Here is a 12968-nt window from a genome sequence, read left to right on the forward strand (position 1 = left end):
CAGGAGAATGGCGTAAACCCGGGAGGCGGAGCTTGCAGTGAGCTGAGATCCGGCCACTGCACTCCAGCCTGGGCCACAGAGCGAGACTCCGTCTCAAAAACAAAAAAACAAAAAAAAACCACCAGACGCTAGGCGTCCTTTGCTGCAGCGCAGTCACCTTGTCGCCGTCAGCGGTCCCTCTCTGTGCGGATGGAAGCAGGGCAGTTTGCTCTTTGTTCTCTACAGGCTGCCCTCACCTCGCTGTCCCCTGAGAGGAAAGGGTTGGTGGCTGAAGGCACATCCAGAGCCATCCTTACAGCCCCGCGTGCAGCCTCTCGTGAGAGTCAGTGCACTTTGCACACAGATTCTGCAACACCCAGGATATTTCCACCGGCGATTGTGATGGTAAAGTTTAGGGTGGCAGGGGTCGTATTTAACCAGAAGAAAGAACTTACACGTGGCAAATGCACAGAAGTACAGGAGTCACGCAATAGATGTGTGCACGAGAAACGGCCAGTTGCCAGTAGTGTGCAAACTCCTGGCTTAAACAGGTCCTAAGAGCCCTTCATTCATTGATTTTTCCTTTCTCACCTCTCTTTTGGGATGCGCGCATGTCTTGGGGGTCACTTTTCCATTCCTCTGACCCCAGCACCCCACCCTCAGGCTCTCGCCAGCGTCGGCTGAGCTCCTGCTGCCATCTTGTGGCCGTTCACGCAAGGTGCACCAGAGAGGCGGAGCCCCTCCTGTCCTTGTCCTAGGACTTGATTTGCAGATTTGGGAGCCTTCCTGACTCTGGGGTGCTCATTTCCTTCACGAACAGAAAGAAAAGCCACTCCTGGGCACATTGCTGTCATGTGTGAGGCTAGAAGCACTCCCTACCATGGGGTTCTCTCAACTGTCCCTAATTTGCCTCTCTAGTCCTCATGTGCCGTGCAATTCACTGTGTGTGTGTGTGTGTGTGTGTGTGAGAGAGATTATTGATAAGGGACAGGTACAAGAAGCAGGGTAGGCACTGATGCTAGTACTGTACTTCGAAGTCCTCAAGGAAGAAGTTGCCTCGTTTTAAACCAAGGATTTGGGTGTCTCTAGAGAGGAAAAACGGGAGCTGAAGAGCTCATGAAAAGCTCCATCCAAGAAGGATTGTCTTGTCTTTTTAGCCACATCCTCCCATTCACATTGCAGCATATTGAGATCTCGACACTGTCTCCACTCTTTCTTTGGCATATGGCTTCCAATTTGAGCTCCCCTGAGGTGAAGAACCTTTCAAGTCCACAAGCTGCATCTCACACAGGGCTGAGCCTAGGGAAGGTATTAAATGTTTCTTGAATGAAAGAACCTTATCTTCATTCAGATGCTATGAGATCAGCATATCCTGTCAATTTTTCTTCCAGAAATCATTTTCCTATCCCTAGCCCCCTCTCTTTATTCCCAGTGTCAATGTAATGCATGCCATGTGCCATTCAGCCACCCAGATTTTCCTTTATGATGAGATGCTCATTCCCCTTGACCGCACAAAGTTAAGTCCCTCCCCAGGGATTGCCCTCCATCCAAGGAAACGGATTCATCCAAGGTTAAATCTCCTCCTTGGGGCAGCCCACATTCCATAACTAATCAATGCTGGCGGTGGTGGCCCCAGCCCCTGTACCTCAAATTGACACAACTCCAAAGGACCATCAGAGACCCAGAACTTCCCATGGGATTGGCTGAGGCCTCTGTGGTGACTGCATTGCAGTTCACCTTCCCCCTCTGCCCAAAGTGCTTCCTTCACTCCTCACAGGTTGAGGGCTATGGTTGCCCTGGAGAAAGACAGCAAAAGGCCGAGAGCAATTACTCTTTGCAGAGGACAAAGTGTCAAAGTCCAACAGGCCTCCTTGGTAGCATATAAAGAGATCGTCGTCTTCTTCAACCAGAGGGCAGAAGCAGCTGAGGCTCCGAAGGGAGTGGAGCTCCAGAGAAGACTGAACTCTCAATTTAGACGAGTCCACTATGCCAAGGCCCCAGCTGGGAAGGAGACTTGAGATGGGAATCATGGCAGTTCTAGAGCTGTCTGTGAGATTGGCTGAAATCTCTGTCATAACTGTATTACAGTTCAACTTGAGGTTCTTGAAACCCCAGGTCCTCCAAACACTGGCCTACAGATGTGACCCATACCCCTCTGCTTGAAGACAACTGAAAGACTCCTCATCCCTTTCATAACCTACTCCCACCTCCCTGCATGGCTAAAAACTATGGTCAAGCCACAACATAACCAGGCCAGGAATGTACTGGGTCCCCTGAGGGAGAAGGAGACCATACATCAAAGAAGCTATAGGGCCTAGCCAGCATGTACTGGCAGAAGCAGAGAGAATATATATGGGAGGGGATCTGGAGGACACTGAATCTAGAGAAATAGAACATAAAGTTGGATAATAGAGAGTTTATTAATATGAGGACATTCTTCTATGATACAAGATGAATATCCTGTTGATATAGACAGGAGACAGGGAAATACTGGGTAGAAGAGGGCAGTTCCTCAGTAAAGGCCCCACCCTCAAGCCTGGATACCCATGGCCCTAAATGGGAAGAGGCATTCCTGTTTTCACATTCAAAAGTTGCCTTTTGGCCTGCCACACCTGGTTATCCTGTACCCATATAAACCCCAAACCCCCAGCTCCAGGAGTAGATGAGCAGATGAACAGAAGAGCAGCAGAGAAGGAGAGAAGAGAAGGAACATTGGGAGGAGTTCAGCTGGGGACAGTTGGAGAGGAAATCAGCCTCAGGACAGCCAAACTCCATGGAAAGATCACCTTCCTACTTCATCCCCTTTCCAGCTCCCCATCCATCCCACTGACAGCCACTTCCACCACCCAGTAAAACCCCTGCATTCACCATCCTCCAAGTCTGTGTGTCACCTGATTCTTTCAGAACACTGGACAAGAGCTCAGGATACAGAAAGCTGTCACACTGGCCCTCTGCCCTTGTGAAAAGGCAGAGGGTCTACTAAGCTGTTTAACACTTAAGCTATCAGTGGATGGCAAAGCTAAAAGAGCACACTGTAACACATGCCTACCTGGGCTTCAGGGGTCCCAGGCATCCACCCTTAGATGCTGCTGTGGGGCCAGAGCCCAGAAGCGCTCACCCCAGCTCCTGCACCTGCCTGTCTGTGTGCTCCCCCTCCCATAAGGGGTTTGAGCAGTGGCTGTGGCCAAACAGACAAGCCCATTGCGTGTCCTGCGAGGGGGGTCAGGGAACCCTCCTATGTCCTTATCAAAGCTCCTATATGCAAATATGCTGCTAGGTTGATTATTAGAAGCTAGGAAAAATCACCAGCCTATACTAAGTGAAGTAGAAATGCCAGAATTGCCATGGCAAGTGATAGAGAAAGGGACCAAAGGCCCAGAGAAGTGGGCTTGATAACTTCTCTGGGCCTTTCAAAGGCATTTTATATAAAGTGAGAAAACCCACCAGCCAATTACGTTTCATAGGATGGAGGCCTAGAAAGAATACTTTGACTAGCAAAGTGATAAAAAATGTGTTGATGAGAGGGGCACCAGCATTACTGAAGAAGCTCAGTGGTGGCCATCCTTTGCATACCAGGGCTGAGACTAGCAAATGCTCTTATAGAACTAGCTTTCCCTATAGCCACAGGATGATGGGGTTTCAAATTAACAGAGGCCAGGAAGCACATGGCATCAGAAACCAGGTGTTTATAATTACTGTAATAAGGAACAAGGTTGGAGTGGCAGCCAGGGCAGCCTGATCCAGAGAGAATGTGACAATTGTTAATAGAACATGGCATTCTGAAGGTCAAGATAGATATGTGGGCAGCCACCAAGGGTCTCACTCAATCTATACAATCAAGGAGTCTGAGGGAAGCACTCTCATAAAAAGTCACAATCTGTTGTCTAGTTTCTGCACCTGGTGTCAGTTTTCAGACCTAGAACTTGGTGGCTGAAAGAAGAGCTGGGCCCTCAGAAGAACCTTGCAACACCACAGCAATGTATATGCTATGATTATCTTTATTTAGCCTTCCCCACAGGACCTATGGGCCAAAGGCAATATCCAGAAACTTTGAGGACTGGTTGGACACAGACACAAGGCCTGAGCTAATTGATATTGGACACCCAAGCCACCACGAGGGAGAATGGAGGGTGAGGAGGCCATACGGGGACCAGCTAAGAAAGTCCTGGTGCAGGTCTCATGGTGGGCTCATTGGGTCAGAGAATTGTCCCATGGTTATTTCCCATGTCCTTAAGCATATAAGCAGGATGGACATATTTGGCAGTTAGGTGAACCAACTAGTTAATCAACCACATTGGGGAAGGCCAAGTGGAAATCTATGAGATTTCTCCCCACTTCCAGCCAAGTTGGCAAATCACAAACAATCCTATTAATATATCCTGTGGGGACTAGAAGAGACATAAAGGAGGGGGTTTGTGGCCTCCATATTCCAACTGATTCACTAGTCATCCAGCCGCCCAACAGGTTCACATTGCCCACTGCCTAGACAGAGCCGATTTATCAAGACAGGGGAATTGCATCAGAGAAAGAGTAATTCACATAGAGCCGGCTGTGTGGGAGACTGGAGTTTTATTATTACTCAAATCAGTCTCTCCGAGCATTTGAGGATCAGAGTTTTTAAAGATAATTTGGCAGATAGGGTCTCAGGAAGTGAGGAGTGCTGACTGGTCAGGTTGGAGATGGAATCAGGGGGTGGAAGTGAGTTTTTCCTGCTGCTTTCTGTTTCTGGATGGGATGGCAGAAATAGTTGAGACAGATTATTGGTCTGGGTGATGTCAGCTGATCCAGGGAGCACAGGGCTGCAAAATATCTCAAGCACTGCTCTTAGGTTTTATAATAATGATGTTATCCTCAGGAGCAACTTGGGGAGGCTCAGACTCTCACAGCTGGAGGCTGCATGACCCCTAAACTGTAATTTCTAATCTTGTAGCTGGTTTGTTAGTCCTACAAAGGCAGACTGGCTCCCAGGCAAGAAGCAGGTTTTTTAGGGAAAAGGCTAGTCTCAATTTTGTTTCAGAGTCAAATCATAAACTAAATTCCTTCCCAAGATTAGCTTGGCCTATGCCCAGGAATGAACAAGGACAGCTTAAAGGTTAGAAGCAAGATGGAGTCAGTCGGGTCTGACCTCTTTCACTGTCAGAATTTCCTCAGTTATAATTTTTGCTAAGGTGGGTTTCAGTCAGGTCCCTATAAAAAGCATACAAATGTGGTATCTTTCCTAGAGCAAATTAACACTGGATCAGGTACATGGCATACAGCCACTCTGGCAAGTGTATTCTCATCCACCTCTGCAGAAAATGAGCACCAGAAGTAGTTTGCATTTGTGAGGTGAATAATCCTTTGCATTTGTAGGCTTGCCCCAAGGTTATGTTAATTCTCTGCCCTGTGTCAAAATACAGTCTGAAGAAAGCTGAACCTTCTGGACATGCTGCAGAACATTACATTAATCCACGACATTGATGACATTATGTTGATCAGACTGGATGAGCAAGAATTGGGAAGTCTAGTGAGAGAGAAACCCTATCAAGATTCAGGAGCCTGCTGGGACATCACCTTCAAATTAAAGGACTCAAAAGGAATCACATGCCCTATACGATCAACCTGGGTTCTGAGGTCAGCATAGTCCATTCATGGGAACATTATTCTGGCCCATTTGCCAAGACACATGGAAAGCTACCAGCATTGAGTAGGACCCAGAGGAGAAAATAGCTCCACAGCCAGTCCAGGCTGTGATATAAGCAGTCTTGTCACTTGGTCCACGCAATCTGGTATTCAAATTATCTGTGATTGAGAAAAAAATGCTATATAGAGTTTATGGTAAACTTAACTGGAGAATCACAATGTAGACCCATAGGGTTCTGGAGTAAGGTAACAGAGAACTATATGCTACAGTTTATATATTTGCAACAGAAAATTACATACTATTTAGAAACAGCTCCTGGTTTGCCACTGGGGCTTGGTAAAGAGTATTTGATCACAGAACTTGTCAGACACTAAAGCCACATGTCTGAGGGGCCCTAGCAGGAATCCATCCTAAGATGGAAGTGGCACAGAGGACCTACACAGACTGTATGAGCAGGTGGTGCAGACCCTCCCATGTCATTCACTACTGTCACACGAGGATCTTTCCTCAGCTCACGCAGATGGCCAATAGGGTGAGGGGTGAATCCCTTATAACCAACTGATGGAGGAGGAAAAAAGCCAAGTTTAGCTCAAGATGGGTTGGTTCAATATGTATATGCAAACCATTAATGGGCTGCTGCAGCAATGCAGCCCCGTGCTGGTGGCCTTTAAGACAGTAGTGAGGGAAATCAGAGAGAGGCAAACGTCAGGCTATCAGGTCATCCACTTTATGTGGAAAGAGAACAGAGGCCAGAAAAAAACATGGACTCAGGGGAATAGCAAATGGCTGGGCTAGTTGGTCAGGGGCCTAGGAGAAAGAAAAGACTGGGGACAAGGGTAGAGGCACATGGACGGATCTCCAGGAGTGGGAATGGAATGTAAAGATCTTTGAGTGCATGTTCATACTCACCAGAGAGTATATGCTGTGGAGGAGGCACTCAACAACCCAGTAGTCCGAATCATTGGTAGTGGTCCAAACAAGTAGTAGTCTAGTTGACATCAGCCATCTTCTTCAATGGCCACTCCTGTGCTGGCAAAATTGGGTGCATGAGAGGAATAGCTATGGTGGCAGCACAGACATGTAAAAAGATTCCATTCACCAAGAGTGATCTAGCTACTTACTGATGCTGCCAAATATTTAACCTGAGTGCAACAGAAAGCAATGCTGAGCCCTGATACAGTACCCATCCCTTAAGGAGGGCAGTCATCCCTCTGATGGCTGGTTGTTCACGCTGGGCCCCTTCCACTCTAGATGGGAGCAGTTGTTTATCTTGACTAGAATTGACACATGTTCTAGGGTTTTGCCTTTTCTACTTGCATAGCTTCAGCCAACAGTGTCATCAAGGATTTATCGTGTGTCTGATTCACCAAACACATGACCATGGGACCCACTGATCCTATCACATACTGTAGAAGCTAGTGACTTGATAGTGCAATTGGATGGTCCTTTAAAAGTACAGCTGAGATGCCAGTTTGGAAATAATATTCTTTGAGGATGGGGTAGCATCCCTTAGGATGTGGGGTACACCCTAAATCAATGACCATTATTGTGGTTATGTGGTCCCAATGGGTGGAATACATGAAACTGAGAACCAATAAGTAGAAACAGAAGTGGCCCCACTTACCATCTTTACCATTGACTCACTTGGAGAATTTGTTCTTCTTACTCTTGCAGCTTTAGGCTCTGTGGGTCTAAAGATCCTGGTTCCACAGGGGGAACACTTCCATCAGGAGAGACAGCAAGAGTCCCATTCAACTTTAAGCTGTTGCTGTTGTAACTGGACCCAGGTTCAGCTGCTCACTGCTAGAAAGCCAGACATGAGAGGTGAGAGTTGGTGGAAGGAAAAGTTGGCTTTAAGCAAGTGCTAGCAGGCTTTTGGAGCTGGTCTTTACAACTTGGTTATTTTTCCTTCCACCACCCTCACTTCTCATGTTTGGCTTTCAAGTGGTGAGCAGCCAAACCTGGGTCTGGTTACAAACATGGCACCCCATTAGATATGAAGTGACCCCCAGCCCTGGCTCTGCCAGCCATAACTACAGCTTTAATTAGACAAGAGACTGATTTTAGTAACTTTCTCCTAATAAGAGATCATGAGTATGCACTAGTTCCAGCCTGTTTAGAGAAATTGTGCACTTGTATGCCTTTGTGTCCCGGAAAGAACTTTTTTTTTTTTTTGAGACAGAGTCTCTCTCTGTCACCCAGGCTGGAGTGCAGTGGCACAATCTTGGCTCACTGCAAGCTCTGCCTCCTGGGTTCATGCCATTCTCCTGCCTCAGCCTCCTGAATAGCTGGGACTACAGGTGCAAGCCACCATGCCCGGCTAATTTTTTTGTATTTTTTAGTAGAGACGGGGTTTCATCTTGTTAGCCAGGATGGTCTCGATCTCCTGACCTCGTGATCCACTGCCTCAGCTTCCCAAAGTGCTGGGATTACAGGCGTGAGCCACTGTGTCTGGCTGAAAAGAACTTTAGACATATAGAGCCTAATTGTAATCGATTTAAGTGTTAAGTCTCCACCCCAAAGGGAACATGGGTCATGTTACATGCATATCTGTTTGATACATGTCATGAATACACTTTCATGCATATTAATAGGTCCTCCTATAACCTGTCATATATATGTTTAGCTAACCTGTCATGTTGTCCCCACAGGAGCTCTGGGTACAATTGACAGCAGGGAATGTGCACTATAATTAAGACTGAATACTGTGTGTACATTCCAGATAACTCTGGAAATACATGCTCAACCCTACAAGACAGGCACAAGCAAATTAATGCTATGTCTGACCCCACTGTGTCCTTAAATCAATGGCCCTCTTCATGATCTAAAATAGGCCCCTCCTGGTGAAGAAAAAAAAAAAGTTGCTCATAATTTTGTTAACAGGAAGGGGTCTTGATCCAGACCCCAAGAGAGGGTTCTTGGACCTTGCACAAGAAAGAATTCAGGGTGAGTCCATAAAGTGAAAGCGAGTTTATGAAGAAAGTAAAGGAATAAAAGAATGGCTACTCCATAGTCAGAGCAGTAGCACGGGCTGCTCAGCTGAGTATACTTATAGTTATTTATTGATTATATGCTAAACAAAGGGTGGAATATTCATAAGTTTTCTGGGAAAGGGGCAGAGACTTTCTGGAACTGAGGATCCCTCCCCTTTTTACACTCTATAGGGTAACTTCCAAATGTTGCCATGGCATTTGCAAACTGTCATGGCTGGTGGGAGTGTCTTTTAGCATGCTAATGCATTATAATTAGCATATAATGAGCAGTGAGGACTACTAGAGGTCACTTGGACTGCCATCTTGGTTTTGGTGGGTTTTGGCTGGCTTCTTGACCACATCCTGTTTTATCGGCAAGGTCTTTATGACTTGTATGTTGTGCCGACCTCCTATCTCATCCTGTGACTAAGAATGCCTAACTTCCTGGGAATGGAGCCCAGTAGGTCCCAGCCTTATTTTACACAGCCCCTACTCAAGATGGAGCTGCTCTGGTTCAAATGCCTCTGACAACTTTAGCCATGATTATAGGGATACGTTTATTCTTCTGCTGTGGGCTGTATTGCTGTCACACACTCACTAAGATGCTCCAGCAGATGTCTTCTGTAAGTCCAGGGACTCACAAATACTTTTAATTCCAGGAAGACAGGTTCCATTCCATGGCCCCCTAACTATGCTGTTTTTCAGCAGGAAGTAGCCAGATGAATATGCCATCCCTATTCCATAGAGATGGAATACAACTCAACAGTGGGGGAGTTTGTAACCAGGAACCTCAGTTTTAAAAAGTGCCCACTTTCTTCTTGCTTCCCTCCCCTCTCACCTCTTCCTTCCTTCCCTCCCCTCTCACCTCTTCCTTCCTTCCCTCTCTAGGCACTCCCCTCTGACAGTGCATGCTTATCTAATTATGCTTTTGCTTGAGAAATCCCAGAGGCTAATCTTGAAACAAACCAGGCATGGAGCTTCCATTGCGGAATTCTCCTGCTTAAGGGGAGTCATAACAATTAGTCCACCACCACCACCAAGGTGGAGGGCGGGTGGGTTAAGACAATGCCAACTAGACCTTGAGAAAAGTGATGATCTAAGAAAGCCCTCAGAACAAGACACACAGATTCTGCACCTGCACTCTGCCTGCATGTCTCCCATACCCAGTTTCCCTTTCAAAGTCCTATGGTAAAATTTAAAATTTAAGGTGGTACTTCAGAACACTAGTTCACCATCTTCTTGGTTTGCTGGCTCTCCATTTAAACCTGCTTTTCCTCCCTTCAACCCTCTGTCTGGCTTTTGCATGGTGAGCAGCTGAATCTGGGTCCGTTTACACTGTCACCTAGTCACTTGTGCGGAGACAAGCAGGCAAGGAAAGAAGCTACCACCATGGCAGAGGTAACCCACCAGGATCACCAGGAGGAGGCGGGCTGTCACACAGTGGGGGTAGGAGGGCACACATCTGGCATCGAAGTGATCCACTAGGGTGTCTCATGCAATCCCTGCCCAATTTAAATGGAAGATGGTCAGCCATGTAGAGCAGACACTGAGAATCAGGGCATGCGGACTAGAGGTTCTGAACTCTCAAGGATAAGGGAGCTTGGGTCACACCAGGAGGTAATCCACTTTGACTAGCAGAGGTGCTGGCTAAGGGGAACTCTCAAAAGGGTAGTAGGGGAGGGAGATATGCAGAGATGAGCAGTACAAGAACTAACAGGTATGTTGTGGTATTCTGCCCAGATTCCACTTCAGGAGGGAGGTCATTGTTCCCCTAGATTCCAGAAGTGATCCCTTCCCAGGAATCACCCTCAGCATTCTTTTTAAAATTCAGGACATCTTAGAAGGGTCATCTAGCTCCAGGCTTCCCCATGGATTTTGACTAAAGCCTTTGTTGTAACTGCACTGCAGTGCCATTTCTTTCTCTGTCCTATTTGCTGCTGCTGCTTTTTTTTTTTTGAGACGGAGTCTTGCTCTGTCGCCCAGTCTGGAGTGCGGTGGTGCGATCTTGGCTCACTGCAAGCTCTGCCTCCCGGGTTCATGCTGTTCTCCTGTCTCAGCCTCCTGAGTAGCTGGGACTACAGGCGCCCGCCACTACACCCAGCTAATTTTTTTTTTTTTTTTTTTGTATTTTTAGTAGAGATGGGGTTTCACCGTGTCAGCCAGGATGGTCTCCATCTCCTGACCTTGTGATCCACCTGCCTGGGCCTCCAGAAGTCCTGGGATTACAGGTGTGAGCCACCATGCCCGGCCCTGTTTGTTTCTTTCACTCCTTCACACACATTGTTCCTAAAAGCACTCTACCCCAATAAACTTCCTCTGCAAAAATGTCAGGCTCAGAGTCTGCTTCCACAGAACCTGACCTACTGCAGTCAACATCTTAGTTAGTCCAGGCCAACATTGCCTGGCAGCTGAATTACTGTAATAGCCTTCAATGACTTCCTTAGGGGCTCCCTTTCAATGCAAATGTCCTTTAGGTCTGCAGTCTAGCTCCTAAAACTAAAAAGTCTGTTCAATTTAGCACTGATAATGTCAATTATAAGCTTATCTTCCCAGATACAGAACAAAGACAGATGAGATCAATGTTGCATAATCTATTCTTTTTTAACTCCCTTTTTCTTCTTCACTTTTTTTTTTTTTTTTTTAGACAAGGTCTTGCTCTGTCACCCAGGCTGGAGTGCAGTGGTGCAATCATAGCTCACTGCAGCCTTGACCTTCCAGGCCCAAGTGATCCTCCCACCTCAGCTTCCTGAGAAGCTGGAACTACAGGCACAAGCTACTACACCTAACTAATTTAAAACAATATATGTATATTTTGTTGTAGAGACTTCCTATTTTGCTCAGGCTGGTCTTGAACTCCTGGGCTCAAGTGATCCTCCTAACTCAGCCACCTGAGTAGCTGGGACTACAGACATATGCCACCATGCTCAGCTAATTTTTAAAATTTTTTATAGCGATGAGGTCTTACAGTGTTTCCCAGGCTGGTGTCAAACTCCTGAGCCCAAGCAATCTTCCCACCTTGGCCTCCCAAAGTACCGGGATTATGTGTGTGAGCCACTGCATCTGGCCTAAACTTTCTTTTAAAAATTATACTTTACTTTTAATGTCTTTGAAGTATTTGTTTGCTCCTAGTTTAAAAGTTATAAGAAAAAATATTTGATATAATTCTCCCCCTGCCCCAAATTGATGGTGTATTTGGGAAAAATAATTAAATTATTCTTAGTTAGAAATGTAACAAAGTAGGAGGTCTTGTAAAGAGGTATCCTTTGAACTGTAAGATGAAGGGAATTTCCAAGGCTTAAAACTAGTAAATTTGACATCTGTGGTTAAGATCTATTCTCCCCAGACAAAGCAGGAAGGACAAGGGCTGCAGTAACCCAATTAAAGTGGCTAGGCAGAGGTAGGAGGTGGATGTGAAAGCTGGAGACTAACTCAGTTGTATGAGCATAACCAAAGCAAGAACTTGATCATGGAAGAAATGGGGTTGTTCTGCTTGGAGTCTTGCAAAAGGAAGTCTGGTTGGGCGCAGTGGCTCATGCCTGTAATCCTGACACTTTGAGAGGCCAAGGCAGGTGGAAAAGGAAGTCAGTGAAAATTTTTGTGTTTGCTGGAGTAAGGATAAAAATGAAAATAATTATTCTATTACTAGTGATTCAGGATTTTTCTCAGCCCCTTCATGAGACTTGTGACAGGGGTTCCCCATTTACTTGGCCTGCCGCACTAAACCCCTTGTGGGAGGGAGCATGTGAGTGTGGGATCCAGCCGGCCACTCTGGGTGCCAGCAGGAGCAAGCTCCGTGTGGGGGTGCCTGTGACTCCAAAGCCCCAAAGGGAATGTTACAATGCTTTCTCAGCTATGCAGTCTGCAGATGGCTGTGTGTTAACAGCTCAGTTGGCCCCCTGCCTTGTCACGTGGGGTGGCTGCCCTCCACCAGCGAGGGCAAAGGGCCAGTGTGACAGCCTTTTTGGGTGCTTGCACTTGGTGGCTCCCAAGCTCTTGTCCAAGAAGAATGCAGTTGCACAGATACTTGAAGGATGGTGAAGGCAGATACTTTTTCTTTTTTTTTTTTTTTTTTTGAGACAGAGTCTCGCTCTGTCACCCAGGCTGGAGTGCTGTGGCTGGATCTCAGCTCACTGCAAGCTCTGCCTCCCGGGTTCACGCCATTCTCCTGCCTCAGCCTCCCGGGTAGCTGGGACTACAGGCGCCACCACCTCGCCCGGCTAGTTTTTTGTATTTTTTAGTAGAGACGGGGTTTCACCGTGTTAGCCAGGATGGTCTCGATCTCCTGACCTTGTGATCCACCCGTCTCGGCCTCCCAAAGTGCTGGGATTACAGGCTTGAGCCACCGCGCCCGGCCTCAGATACTTTTATTGAGTGATGGAAATGGCTCTCAGTGG

The sequence above is a fragment of the Colobus angolensis genome, unplaced genomic scaffold (genome assembly GCF_000951035.1).
Source record: "Colobus angolensis palliatus isolate OR3802 unplaced genomic scaffold, Cang.pa_1.0 Scaffold3, whole genome shotgun sequence".
NCBI lineage: Eukaryota > Metazoa > Chordata > Mammalia > Primates > Cercopithecidae > Colobus > Colobus angolensis.